The following is a 14,940-nucleotide window of genomic DNA, read 5'->3' as shown; positions in this document are numbered from 1 at the left end:
CCCAGAGCATTTTACATATTCAACAATGTTCCTATCAAAGTACCAACATCGATTTTCACATAATTTGTAAAAACTGTTCTAAAACTCATATGGAAACAAAAAAGAGCCTGAATAACCAAAGTGATCCTAAGCAAAATGAACAAAGCCAGAGGTGTCACATTTCTTGGCATTAAACTATACTATAAGGATACAGTAAACAAAACAGCATGGTACTGGTACAAAACAGATACATAGACCAAGGAAATAGAGAATCTAGAACAAAAGCTGCATACCTACAGTAATCTGATCTTCCATAAAGTTGACAAAAACAAGCAATAGGAAAAGGACTCCCTATTCAATAAATTGTGCTGGGATAACTGGCTAGATATATGCATAAGTATAAAACTGGACCCCTGTCTTTCACCATGCACAAATAATTAACTCAAGATGGATTTAAGATTTAAATGTAAAACATCAAACTATAAAAATCCTAGAAGAAAACCTAGGAAATTCTCTTCTCAACATCAGCTTTAGGAAAGAATTTATGGGTAAGTCTGCAAAAGAAATTGCAATAAAAACAACAATTAAAAAGTGGAACCTAATTAAAGAGCTTCTGCATACCAAAAACTAATAATAATCAATAGAATAACAGACAACCTGTAGAATGGGAGAAAATATTTGCACCCTGCATCCAACAAAGGTCTAATATCCAGAATCTACAAAGAACTTAAAATCTACAAGTGAACAGCAAATAATCAAACTTAAAAATGGGCAAAGGACATGAACAGACACCTCTCAAAAGTGGACATGCAAGTGGCCAATAAACATATGAAAAAATGCTTGTCATCACTAGTATGAGAGAAATGCAAATCAAAACCACAATGAGATACAATCTCACACCAACCAGAATGGTGATTATGAAAAACATATAAAACGACAGATACTGTTGAGGCCATGGAGAAAAGAGAATATTTCTACACTGTTAATGAAAATGCAAACTAGTTCAGTCTTTGTGAAAAGCAGTTTGGAGATTTCTCAAATAACTTAAAAGAGAACTACCATTCAACCCAGCAATCCCAGTATTGGGTATATATCGAAAGGAAAATAAATTGTTCTTCCAAAAATACACTTGCACTTGTACGTCCATTGCAGCAGTATTCACAAAAGCAAAGACATGCAATCAATCAAGATGCCCATCATCAGTGGATTGTATATAAAAAAAGGTACATATACACCATAAAATACTTTACAGCCATAAAAAATAATGAAATCATCTCATTTGCAGCAACATGGATGCAGCTGGAGGCCAATATCCTAAGTGAATTAATGTAAGAACAGAAAATCAAATACCACATGTTCTCATTTATAGGTGGGAACTAAACATTCAGTATACATGGATACAAAGATTAAAGCAATAGATAGTGAGGACTACTAGTGAGGGGAAGGGGAGAGATTGGTGACAGCTAAAAAACTACCTATTGGGTGCTATATTCACTCCCTGGGTGACAGGGTCATCCAAACGCCAAACCTCAGCATCACACAATATACCCACATAACAAACCTGCACATGTACCTTCTGAATCCAAAATAAAAGTAAAATATAAAATAAAAATGAAAAATAAAAAAGCCAAACAAATGTTCATCATGATAATTGAGATGAAAATATCTTTCACTTTTCCCTATAGAGAAATATCAAATGAAGAGTCATTGAAAGAAAATATAGCTAGATTGAGGGAAAAAAATTACAGAGAAGTAACCAGTAAATTCATATAAAGTGTGTCATTGTTAAAAATTATATGATATTTCTAGTATATGTCAACTTTTAAAAATTTGCATTAATAGTTTATTGTGATTTTTTCCCTATGTGAAAATATCTATTTACTTCCAGGTATAATTTGGCATTTTTTTCATAAACAGTCCTCCCTCTCAATTATATAAACCTAAGCCCCCACAAAAGCTGTAGGCACCCTTCAGCTTCTAACTGGTTTTTCTTCCTATATTCTCACTTCTTTCAATACATTCTCCATGAGTTCCCTCTTTGTAAAATCTAATCCTTTTTAGCTAAACATATGTGATGCATATTGTAGGAATTCAGGAAATAGCTTTGGAATGAAAGAATACATGATTTAATTAAACTGTACATTATTCTCTAAATATTGGCTTTTCTCTCTTCTCCTATTAGACTGGTTACTGGTTAGGAATTTTTGAAACAAAATATACCTTGGACATACATGTTTCATAAATATTTGATAGATTAGTCAATCAATTAACGGACTAATAAACCTATAAATCATGAAATTATCTCTGAGTCCTCATTATTTCATTTGTGGATTTTTTCTCTCATGTTAACAAATTTTTGTCTAGAATACATGCAGAGATTTTTTATTATTGTTATATTATTTTACTGTAATAAAGTTAAAAATCTTATGTGACATCCCTAAAAAGTGACTTGCTCCTGATCAAACTAGATCTAAAAGCCAAACTTCAAAAAAAGGAGATAAATTAAAATGATGTACTATTTCCCTTGCATTTTTTCTCTATAGCAAAAGGACAGTATATTCATCTCTCCTTCCTTTTTATTAGTGACAGTTTCTTTCACATACGAGAAATAATAAAATTATGTGAGGGCTAAAAGGCAGCTGTCTACCTGAGTAAAGAAGAGGAAAAACGAGCTCAGAACTACTGCGCAGGCTGGTCTTAGAAACAAGCGAATAAGACAAGCGACAGCAAGTCACGATGAGACAGCCGATTCCGGGGTGCAGAAAGGTTCTGATAGCAGTAGGTGGATTTAATAGCTATTGTATAAGACAGAATAAAAAGAAACTGAATGCTGTTTTTAGAAAATTTTCCTCCTCAGGAAGATTTATGTTCCACGAAATCACTAATAGGTACAGGATGGGACCTAAAGTTAAAGAAGGAAAAGAAAAATAGTAATAATAAAAATGAGAAACTCTATTCTCACATCTATATGCTTGGCCCCGGGTGGACTTTCTCTTCCCAATAATTTAACAAAGGATCAAAGTGACGAGAAGAATAAATAGAATAAAAGTTTTCTCATTTTAGATTTTCTTTTGTGCAATCACATAGTTAAAACCAGCTATGTATGTCTCTTATAACAATTTTTTCTTATTAAATGTTTTACTAATTGGAGACCTGAATAAATGGCCTATAAGGTTTTGCTCCAGTGTAACAGAACTCCAACATGTGTTAATATACAACATGAGCACATTATAGTGTCAGGTTGTTGATGTAACTAAAGGAGGGGAAGTGCTGAGAGCCCAGGAAAGAATATCTCAGAATGAAAATTCCACTGGCGTCATCTAATAAACAAATCACAGTGGGTTCTGGAAATAGAATACAGTCCATTTTTTTTTCTTGCATATCTGGATGAACAGCTCCCAGGAGTACTTTTTTTGTCCTGTCCTTCCATCTTTCTTCCTCATCCTCCTTATTTCTCATACAACAGCCCTTTTCCTCCTTCAAGGAATCTGGAGTCATTTTTGAAAAGTTCAAAGAGTCCACACCATTTTCACAGCCTACAAATATCAAGCTTCAAGGAGAGGCTGAATACTTCACTTTTCAAAAGTGCTTCTGGTATTAGACAATACTCAACTAATTTTACAGAAAGAGCTGAAGTTAAGAACTGCCAATATTATTACTCTTCTTTAATCAGTTCATTTTTAGGAAAGACTTGTTATTTTTCAGTGTTTCATAATTTAGATGATGTATGCAAAGATAAGCTAATTAAACTCTGAGGATATGCAAACATTAGTTATTATTACTGCCAACCAGTTTAGTTCTGGCAAAAATAATTTGAGACAGCATTATCATTATGTCCATTTTGCCCATAAAAAGAAATTACTAGTTCACTCACACTAAGCTATTCCATTGTGAAACTGGAATTGAAATCCAAAGCTGCTTTCTAACATGCCAACCCAGATTAAAATATCAGTTAGCAACAATTTTTTTTAAAGAGACGTTATCTATGATGGTGGTTATGAGAAATTATATAGAGCAGCAATAGGAAAACTTACTTCCCTTCCATTCTTCCATTCTCCATTGTTGAGGGGGGGTGACACATTTGAAACTTGCTCACTGGCGCCCCCTGGTGACAAACATTTCTTGCTGTTACAGGCCTCGTTTTGTTAAGCAAAAACATTTTTCCCTAATTGGTTATATGCGCATGTATTAAATGACCAGGCTTCAAAGTTAGTGCAAATTTGAATAGCTTCTAAGTGGTAGAATGTCTTCCATTTTTACAAACCCTTGTTTTAATAATGTGGGAGTGATTAGTCTAAGTGATGTTTTCAAAAGATTTGAGAAATTACTAGCAGAATCTGCCATCCTAATGAAGGTTCACAGAATCATCCCATTCACGGCACATTCACCTCAAGGCCAATTCTCTGCCCAGCACTCTCCAACACAAGTTGTAACTTCCTGCCTCCCTCTTTTGAAGTTTTATTCTCAGTGGCCTATTTCTGTTTAAATCTCTCCTCAGAGTGGTCCAAGGCGGTGGAAAACTTGAAGAGTTGTCACCATTAAGAATGTCACAGAGATTTTATGCTGATTTTATGGTCACGAGGCCACATTGTTTAGCATGTGATGACTACCTGCTATGACTACAAACCATTCTAGGTGACAAAACTGATCTTTATGTATTCATCCATATTCCATTCTAAAATTCCATAAAGTTATGTTTTTTGAAACATATGCAGAAATGGCCATTTTCTTTATTATTACTCACAATGCAGTCCCACTCTACCAGAGAGCAAATGTCTAAAGTCAATGACAAGGCAATCATTATATATTGGTGAAATTAAACCTGGAAAATCCCTTAGAAAATCCTATTGGAGACTGACGTACTATCTCTCAATGCAGTGAGTCCAACAGCAGTTTTTCCTTAGGCTGGGATTACACCATTTTTTCCTTGGTTTAATGTCAAGTGGAGTAGCTGGATTAAGATTAAGGTATGTGCTATATAAAAAAATATGTATTGTTAGGAGGATGGCATAGTGGCCCATGCCTGTAGTCCTAGCTACTCAGGAAGCTGAGGCGGGAGGATCACTTGAATCCAGCAGTTCAAGGCTGCAGTGTGCCATGATTGTTCTACTGCACTCCAGCCTGAGCAACAGAGTGAGATTCTGTCTCTCAAATAAATAAATAAATAATGCATCTTTAAATACTAGACACCTCGTTACCCAGTTAAGATTCTCACCTTATAAGGGTGATGATGAAATTGGGATGAATTAAAGAAAGGCAATTTGATTTGCTTAACTCAGCTTCACTCAGGGAGACAGAGAAACAGCAGGTAGAATGGCTTGACCAAATTTAATTTTAATTCATTTATTTCTGCCTCTCTTTCTAAGGCATATATAGTTGACTTTATGTAAGTTAAATGCACAGAGAATGGGATTTCATACAGATTAGACTGCCTACTTCAGAATGATTGCTATTTAGAGACAATCTTGAAACATACCAAATTCCTGTGGATGTAAATACCATTCCATATTGCAAGCCATCTTGAAATTGCATTCTGACCTACTGCAAAATTTCAGGAAATATGTTATATAAAGATCAAGAAAAACTTATATAACATTATATATATATTTAATGCACACACATATATTGCTTGCTATATTTAACCATAAGCACAATTGAATAGAAGAATGAGGATATAATAGCACTATGGAAGAAAAGTGCTATATAAATCAGAGGCCATAAATGTACTACATATAAAAAGTCCTAGTGCAATTTTAAAATTTAATAACTTTGGATGAACCTATGACAGAAGCAAACGGCAAGCATCATATGAAAGCATATTTCATAGACTCTAATGCGAATATTTAATGCTCTTTTATTCCGTGCTTACTGGGCTCTCAGAAAGTAATGCATTATTGGCTCATTCATTTTCATAAAAGCAATGGTCAATATTAAACTTACATTCCTGTAGTCTTGTAGCATTGCATTTTTTTTCTGATCTCTGATGGTGGCAATTTTAGTAGTGCCTTCTTTCAACATGATGCTACTTTTACTATTCTGCTTTGAATGCTTGACACTTGTAGGAAATTTCATTTCCAGATCAGTTTACACATTGGCTGACTTTTTGCTGTCTAATTCACCTATTCCCACGGGAGTGCATCTATCTGAGCCTTAGCAAAGTTTCATGTTGCTCGTTAGGCTGCATTGTTTAGCATGTGATAAATATCTACAATGACTAAAACCATTCTACATAACAAAACTGACCTTTATTATTCATCCATATTCCATTCAAATTTTATGAGGTTTTGGTGTGCTTTTTGTAATGTAAGCAGAAATAGGTATTTTGTTCATTAATACTCATACATTTCTGGTAATTAATTTTGTTGGAATGTTTTGTTTTTCCACTATGATTTATTTTACACTAATCAATCTAATTCCTGTGGCCACAATAAATCCCAATAGTACACTCCTTTTAGCCTAATATACAAAGGGTAAAGACTAAAATGTATTAGCAAGAGGAAACAACGGGGTTATTTATCTTTTGTCTTTCTACAGAAAAAATCAGAAATATTAATAAAAGACTACTTTATTGAAGTATGGGCAGCATTAAAGGAACAAAAAAAGACAGTAGCGTACCAAAGAATTAACAACAGAGGGAAGGCATTACCACCTCAAGGCAGAAGAGACAATGTAAGGAGATAGAATTACCAGAGTATGGTGAGAATAGACTTTGGAAGCTGGAGTTTTCATCATATAATGATTTAGCTCTTGCCAGAGGTGTAATCTTGATGGAGGAAAGGAATAGAAAAGAAATAATCCTCTTCTGTCTCCCCTTACCCTCCTGTGTGCTTCTGGTGCTTTTCACTGGATGAGCATACCTGGAAACAGCAGGCAAGGACATCAGGGAGAGGCAATCTGAAAGGATCCTATTCCTGGATGCTGAACAGGGAAGAAAAGTGTGGAGAATGTTCTAGTAGAGAAAGAAGAGAATAACCAGCTGAGAGGCTTACCTGGCAGTTTCAGGAACCCCACTGGTTATCTGCCTCACCTGGAGGACCTCATATAGGGCAGTAACTTTTAGGCCATCTCCCTCCTGGTTTGCAATTTTTGAGTACCACAGAACCTAGAAGACACTATGCCTTCTCAGACTGATGCCATCACAGGATGAGGGTCATAAAAGTAGCCTACTTGTTAGCTTTGTTCAAGTAAGAACATTCAACATGCTTTGAATAAATGATACTTTGTCAAGGAATGCTCCATTCATTACCATTTTCAAAAATAATTTGTAAAGGAGCCCACTTCAGCCATTCTCATGGTGAGGTTCACCTTCCCTTGGATGACCTCTTGACCTCTTCACGGTCATTAATAATAGCTATGAGTTACTATCTTGGGTATCCTAATCTCTCCAGGTTTTACATTTCTTGTGCTTTGAAGATCTAGTTTTCATGATTAGTCAATGATCAGTCAGGTTGTTCCCTGAGCATGACTGGCTCTGCCACCCCAAGCAAATTTCTCCCACCCTGAGGATGAGCCACTGGTCTCTGATCTCTTTGCTCATATCTAGAAGGCCATGATGGGTGCCAGACCAGATGAATATCTCCCTGTACCAGTGGCCAAGCCAACAAAAGTGTATAGCCCCACAATGCACACGCAAGTTCACTGGCATGGCCTTTACCGGCAGTAAAGCTCAGAGACAAGCACTCACAGGCATTCTAGATCTCCACTGAAGTTCTGGGAGGCAGCTCACAGGGATCTAGCAGGGCCAGACATCTGATTCTAGTGAGAGTTTCTCCGCCACAGTGATTGGCACGTGTCAGAGCCGTGGTCTGCATCTCTATCTTATTACAATCCTGGCTGATAGAACACCAGTCCCTCTCAGCATGATCACAGGTCAGTTGCAACTATATTACATGGCAGATCCAGTTGACATGAGCTATCACTTCACACTTAAGATGAACTGAACTCAGATGTAGTCCATTTCCCAAGGAATTTTCCAGGGAGGCACCCTAAAAGGAGTTGGTTTTGGGGAACTTAACCCTTAACTCTCATTTCTTTATGTTCTGTTTTTTAATGTTTATTTGGATGATTATGTTTAAAACATTTAAACTGACTTAAAAAAAGCTTATAATATTCATATTGAAATTGGTATTCATATTTTATCAGTGGTTGTACGTTAGCAATATACAAAGATTATATTTGTTACATTATAAAAATGTTAAATGCCATATAATACTTAATATATTAAAAATGTTAAATGCTATATAATATGTAAGTATTGTGATAAGTATTACATAGCATTTAACATTTTATAAAGTATAATTGTTGTTTATATAGCATTATGATAATTACTATAATAATTATATGAGCCTATAATAATCACATGAGCTTACTTAGGTATCCCAGAAAGATTTATGCCTAAAGGATGGACTTCAGTTCATCATTAAAGTCACACGCAGCTATTAACTGGAAACATGATTTAGGTCAGTAAAGTCAATATTTTGTTTTCATTTACTCATGACCACAATTTTCTGTCAGTAAGTAATAATGTGGTTGAATCTCTCCGCTGTGTATATTTTACAGTTATATTCAATATTTTTATAAATTTACTGCTAGTCATAAGGATAAGCAGTTTTATAAAGTATCCTTTATAAGAGAATTGTAGATAAGACTTGAGTGTATGGATCTAATAATAGTTGTTATACATTCAGAGATATTTCTAAATGACACTTTATGATGATTGTGGAAATGCCTACACTTTTCCATTGTATGATTGGATGTGGTTATATCCTTTCTTCCAAATGATTGTGTCATCTAGAAAGCTAGAGATTAAATATCCTATAGGTTTAATAATTACTTAGAGTGCATACTCTCACCTCTGTTCTCATTCTGTCATTTAACGAATATTTATGGAGCTAGTGTGACCAACTGTGCCAGTTTTCCTGGACCTGAGAGGTTTCCTGGGACACAAAACTTTCAGTGCTAAAACTAGACAAGTCTCAAGCAAACCTAGAAGAGTTGGTCATCCTAAGCACCTACTGTGTGCCAGTCATGCAAAGAGCCTTCTTCTTACACAGCCATGTGCTAGTGGATTGTTGGATTGTGATAAATGCTAAGTAACAATTATATATATATATATATATATATATATATATATATATATATATATGTTGTAATTTTGATTAGGGTGACTAGAAAAGATTCATTTAACAAGGATGAATGTGAATAAAAGCATTAAGGAGATAACCCATGTTCTGACATCTGGAGAAAAAGGCAAGAAGTCAAAGAAACAGTCGCGGTCCCTGTGGTGAGACTGTTTCTGGTGTGTTCTAGGATCATCAAAGAGGGTAAATGGCACAACCCAAATGACTAAGGAGAAATCACTCAGAGATGAGATCAGAAAAGTAAGAAGGCCAGAAAATATTTGAGCAAATGGATCATTGTAAGGACTTTGGCTTTGGAACCATTTGAGCAGAGATATAATGTGCTTTCACCTACATTTAAGAATCATGATGCAGCCACCGTAGTGGCCCACACCTGTAATCCCAGCACTTTGGGAGGCCAAGGTAGGTGGCTCATTTGAAGTCAGGAGTTTGAGACCAGCCTGGCCAACATGGTGAACATGGTGAAACCCCATCTCTACTAAAAATACAAAAATTATCCAGGCGTGGTATTGCACGCCTGTAATCCCAGCTACTGGGGAGACTGAGGCAGCAGAATTATTTGAACCCAGGAGGGAGAGGTTGCAGTGAGCCAAGACTGCACTACTGCATTCCAGCCTGGGCGATGGAGTGAGACTCCAACTCAGAACAACAACAAAAAAACAAAAAAACAAAAAAAAATTCATAATGCTACTGTCTTAGGAACAGATGATGGGAAAGGGGCAAGAATTCAGAAGAGAAACCTGCTAGAAGGCTACTGCAGTAAACCAAATGAAAGGCGATAGCTCGGGCCAGAGAGATAAATGTGGAGGTGATGAAGATGCATCAGAGACTGAGCACTTTCTGAAGGTAGCCTGGAACAGATTTCCTAGTGGATTAGTCATGATATACAGAGGAAATACAGAAATGAAAGATGGCACTAATATTTGACCTACTCAATGGAAATAATTAAGTTGCTTCTTAGGAAGATGAGGAAAACTGAGAGGAATGGGGCTGCAAATGATGGGGGAGATCAAAAGCTCAATTTTGGACATAATATTTTTGAAATGTCTATTAGACTTCCAAGTTGAGACATTGAGTAGGTAGGTGGCTATGCAAGCCTGGAGTTTAAGAGAAAGGAATGAGCCTGTTAGCATTGAAAGCCATGAGGTTAGGTGAGTATAGATATAAAAGAAAAGAGATACAAGATTTAAGCACCGGGTACTTCAAAATTAAGAAAAAAAAAAAAAAAAGGTCAAAGAGCAGCAGATAAGTCGGAGGAAAACTAGGAGAGTATGCTGTCCTGGCAGCTAAGCAAGTATTTCGAGGAGAGAGTGATCAATTTTATCTCAGGGTGTGCTGCTGATAGGTGAGACAAGGTAAGAACTAAAGATGATTTAACAACGCGGAGGTCGGCTTAGTGATGTGGAGGTCACTGGGGACTTTGAAAAAAAGCAGTTTCAGTGGAAAAGCTTGATTGAAGTGAGTTCAAGAGAGAATTGGAGTAATAAATTGGAGAGAGTGTGTATATATAAAACTACTATGGGTTTTGCTGAAAAAGAAAAGAAATAACCAAGACAGTAGCTTGAATTGAAAGCATGATAAGACAGAGAGAGAGAGAGAACAATAGCACATGTGTGTGCTGCTGAGAATGATTGAGATAAAAGAGGAGAAAATTTGATGAAGAGACAGAGGGAAGGGAAAAAACTTTAAGTGAGGTTCTTAAGTAGGTGAGAGGGTACAAGTGTTTGGGCAGTATACCAGTCATGGCTTTTACAATAAAATAAAAAAACATACTCTAGTAGGATGGAAGGGATTTTCATGACATAAGGACAATCACAGAATTTCTAGGCTGGACAACAGAAACAACATCCAAATTATATTGCAGGACAGCCCCATTAGAAACCTCACTGTTGCTGCACTGACCACTATATCAGGCCCGGGATCTGATGGATGGACCATTGGCCTCTCTAATGCACACTAAGCTGTCTACTTCTGCTTGTCAGAGGGGAAGCTGTGCAGTGCCTACTTCACTGTGCCTCTCCTTGCCCAAGAATGGTCTGATAGGGTGAGCTTATGTCACATGCAGGTACAAATAGCTGGAAGGAACATGAGAATGACATGTATATGACATTTACTTTGGAGAGGTGTGGACTTATAAGGAAGAAGTTATCCAAACATAGGAAGGATGCTCAAATATATTCAGTGGTCAAAAATGCATGAAAAATGTCTGCTACAGTGTGGCACTGATATTTCAAGGCTTAAAAATGTCCTGAATTTTTAGCAAAGCATAAAGATGTCAAAATGTGTTCTCGCAAACATACAGATTCATAAAAATAGATTGGTCATTGCTAGAGATTTTCATTTTGTTAAGTCAATGATTTGTCTCTCCTTTCCCTCACTTTGCATGTATCCATATGTCAATATCAATCTCTATCACTCTATATACATATATGTATATATGCACAAGTACATATACATACACACACATTTTTTTCTGAAATTCATGGGCATAAAATGGAATTTGCACATACACATGGATGAATAGCAAAGACCTTAGTAAATTTTATACTGTTCTTCTACATCAACTGACGTAAGCAATTTTGGTTGATTTAAAGTAAGCACAATAGGTTAAACCCATTTTCAGATGCAATGTTTCTGCTTGTATGCTGACTTTATCTTTGAATGATAATTTCTATTTCTAGAGCAATTGGAAATCTGTAGTCATAGTAGATGATTTGCACAAACTAATATATATTAAAAGAAGATTCTTTTTAAACCAACATGTAATCTGAGCAACACCAAATAGCTGATTATTTCAGCTACGCAACGTGAAATCCTTATTTAAACTTTATCTATTTCTATTTAAAGTCTCCATACCAGCAACTGAATTAATATATTTGCATAATAGAATGTCTCTCTTTGGAATAATAAAACCTTATGTTTTATGTATTCAAAACTTTTAAGAAGTCATCTCTTGCTTTTTCCTCCTATCTAAAATAAAACTGTAATTAGAATCAAAGTATATTTTTGATAGAATATTTAGCATGACTTGAGCAGTGGATTTATCATATTCTCAAATAAAATACTGAAGAGTCAATATATCATTCTGGGTTCTAACTTAAAAGTTAATGACTTTTCTTCTGTAGATAAATTCACTCTACAGCTTCAGTTAACTCACATACATCTATCCAGAAGCAATCAGACATTGTAGGATCAAAGAAGTGAAGTTCTGTAAACACCCAGACTTCATTCCATGTATACACTTCAGTGAGTGACTTAAGCAGGATTTAGCTATTTGGATAGCCATTGTCTACCGAGGAAAGCTCTGTGCTCAAAGACAAACCGACGTCTATCATCCCCGATGACTCCCAGAGACTTTAGAGATTATATATTAGCTATAGTTATACCCCAAAGCAGATTGTTACTCCAAAAATTAACTACAGGAGGTGTAAGCCAAATCTTAGCAGAACAAGCAACCAAGGTGAAAACTGGACTAGGCTGGATAAATAAATATCAAAATATGTCAGCTGGAGAAGAATAGAAATTAGGAAAAGACTAGGAGGGCCAACATCCATTCAGAACTATAAACATTCCAAAATCTACAAAACTTTGAAAGTCTGTTTGCCACATCTCTTTCATCCAAGTGATATGAAGACCTTTACTACATGAAAATGTTCCCAGTTCCAGCTTGCATACACAAACACGCATACACACTTCACTCCATGAGATTTAGCCATTTATATATATTAAACAAATGCCCTCCAAGAGATTTAAAAGACTCAAGCAACCGTGGTTGGCTATTATGGTTTAAGTAGTAAATGATTCTTATCGGTTTGCTTTTGTTTGTTCATTTTTCCCATATTTATTTATAATGAAGTTCAAGTAACTATTAGAAACTTTGAAGAATTTTAGGAATGGCCAGAAGAAAAAACTAAGGACTTTTAGACTCAGAAGACTCTAGGTATGAATCATGACTCCACCGTCATTAATTAATCATGGCCTAATCTCTGTGTCTGAAATTCTGTGTCTGAAACATCACAGATAATAATGCCTCAAGTAGAGAGTGGGAAGAAGATGAAGTTGGGTCATGTATGTTAGTAAGGTAACTGGCATGTCATAGGTGCCAAATTAAAAGTTAATTGTTTTTCATTCAACCTGCCCTCTGGAAATGGAAACTTGGAGGATGGTATAGGACATGTAAAGAAAACATTCAATTACAGTATGACAATTTCTAGTAGACAACTGTGATGTGGAGATTAAAGAGGCGCACAAAAGGTAGAATGGCCAATTTTCTTCAGTGAGAGCTTCTTGATTTGTTTTTTGAAATACAAACATGTTCATCAGGAGGACAGTATTTAGTTGAGATCTTTCATACCTTAGAAATGGTAACATGTTTGTTTCAATGAGAGCTCTAAAATGGAGAAGGGAAAGATAGTGACACAAACACTTTTTTAAGTGCCCTGGAGGTCGGGTTGAGTTGAGGGAAGCATTCTATAAGCAGATATCAAGACTGAGAACATCTTAATTTACTCATCCAATACTTATTGGGCATCTCTCATGGCCAAGCATGTGCTAGGAAATAATTATTTAATGTAGAACACATTAATTATTTAGGAGCTAGATGCTGGGGTTCCGGGGGAGCAGAGACCATTAAAAACCCTGATTTTATTAGAACAAATTCTGTCTAATGGCCAAGCATCTGCCTTAAAAGGTTGGAATCTTGCAGGTCTGCATTATTTATGCATATGACTTATATACACACTGATATACCCATCCCATCCTACGTATACACATGCTTTTTTTTTTTTTTTTTGACACCAGGTTTCGCCCTGTCACTGAGGCTGGAGTGCAGTGGCACGATAATAGCTAACTACAGACTCAAATTCCTGGGCTCAAGTCATCCTCTTGCCTCAGCCTCCCAAGTAGCTGAGACCACAGGTGCATACCACCATGCCTGGCTAATTTTTTATTTTATTTTTTGCAGAGATGGGGGTCTCACTCTGATACCCAGACTGGTCTTGAACTCCTGAGCTCAAGTGATCCTCCTGCCTGAGTCTACCAAAATACTGGGATTACAAGTGTGGACCAACATGCCCTGCACACATTTTTTTTTTATAACCAGGAAGGAGATCAAGGTATCAAGTATAGGCCGGGTGCCCAATGGTTCATGCCTATAATCCCAGTACTTTGGGAGGCTGAAGTGGAAGAATCGCTTGAGCACAGGAGTTCAAAACCAGCCTGGGCAACATAGTGAGACCCCGTTCCTACAAAAAAATAAACAAAATTAACTGAGCATGGTGGTGTGTTCCTGTATGCCCAGCTACTTAAGAGGCTGAGGTTGGAGGACCCCTTAAGCCCAGGAGGTAGAGGCTTCAGTGAGCCATGATCATACCACTACACTCCAGACTGGGTGACAGAGTGAGACCCTGTCTGAAAAAAAGAGGTATTAAGTATAGAGTTTTCATTACTTCATCCTGTACCCGGGTCTAAGAACAGAACCTCAGGAGGTACCAACAGTTAAGAGTACTAGTAGCCCTTGAACAACACGGGTTTAAACTTCACGGGTCCACTTATATGCATTTTTTTTCTGCCTCCCCTGAGAGAGGAAGACCAATCCCTTCTCGTCCTCCTCCTCAGCCTACTCAACATGAAGGTGATGATAAACAAGATCTTCATGATAATCCAATTCCACTTAATGGGTAGTAAATATATTTTCTTTTTCTTATGATTTTCTTAATAACATTTTCTTTTCTTTAGTTTATTATAAGAATACAGTATAGAATACATATAACATACAAAATGTGGTCACCAATTGTTATTTATTAGTAAGGCTTCCAGTCAA

This window comes from Nomascus leucogenys, chromosome 22a (genome assembly GCF_006542625.1).
Source record: "Nomascus leucogenys isolate Asia chromosome 22a, Asia_NLE_v1, whole genome shotgun sequence".
Lineage (NCBI taxonomy): Eukaryota > Metazoa > Chordata > Mammalia > Primates > Hylobatidae > Nomascus > Nomascus leucogenys.
Note: the sequence above shows the minus strand (reverse complement) of the source record.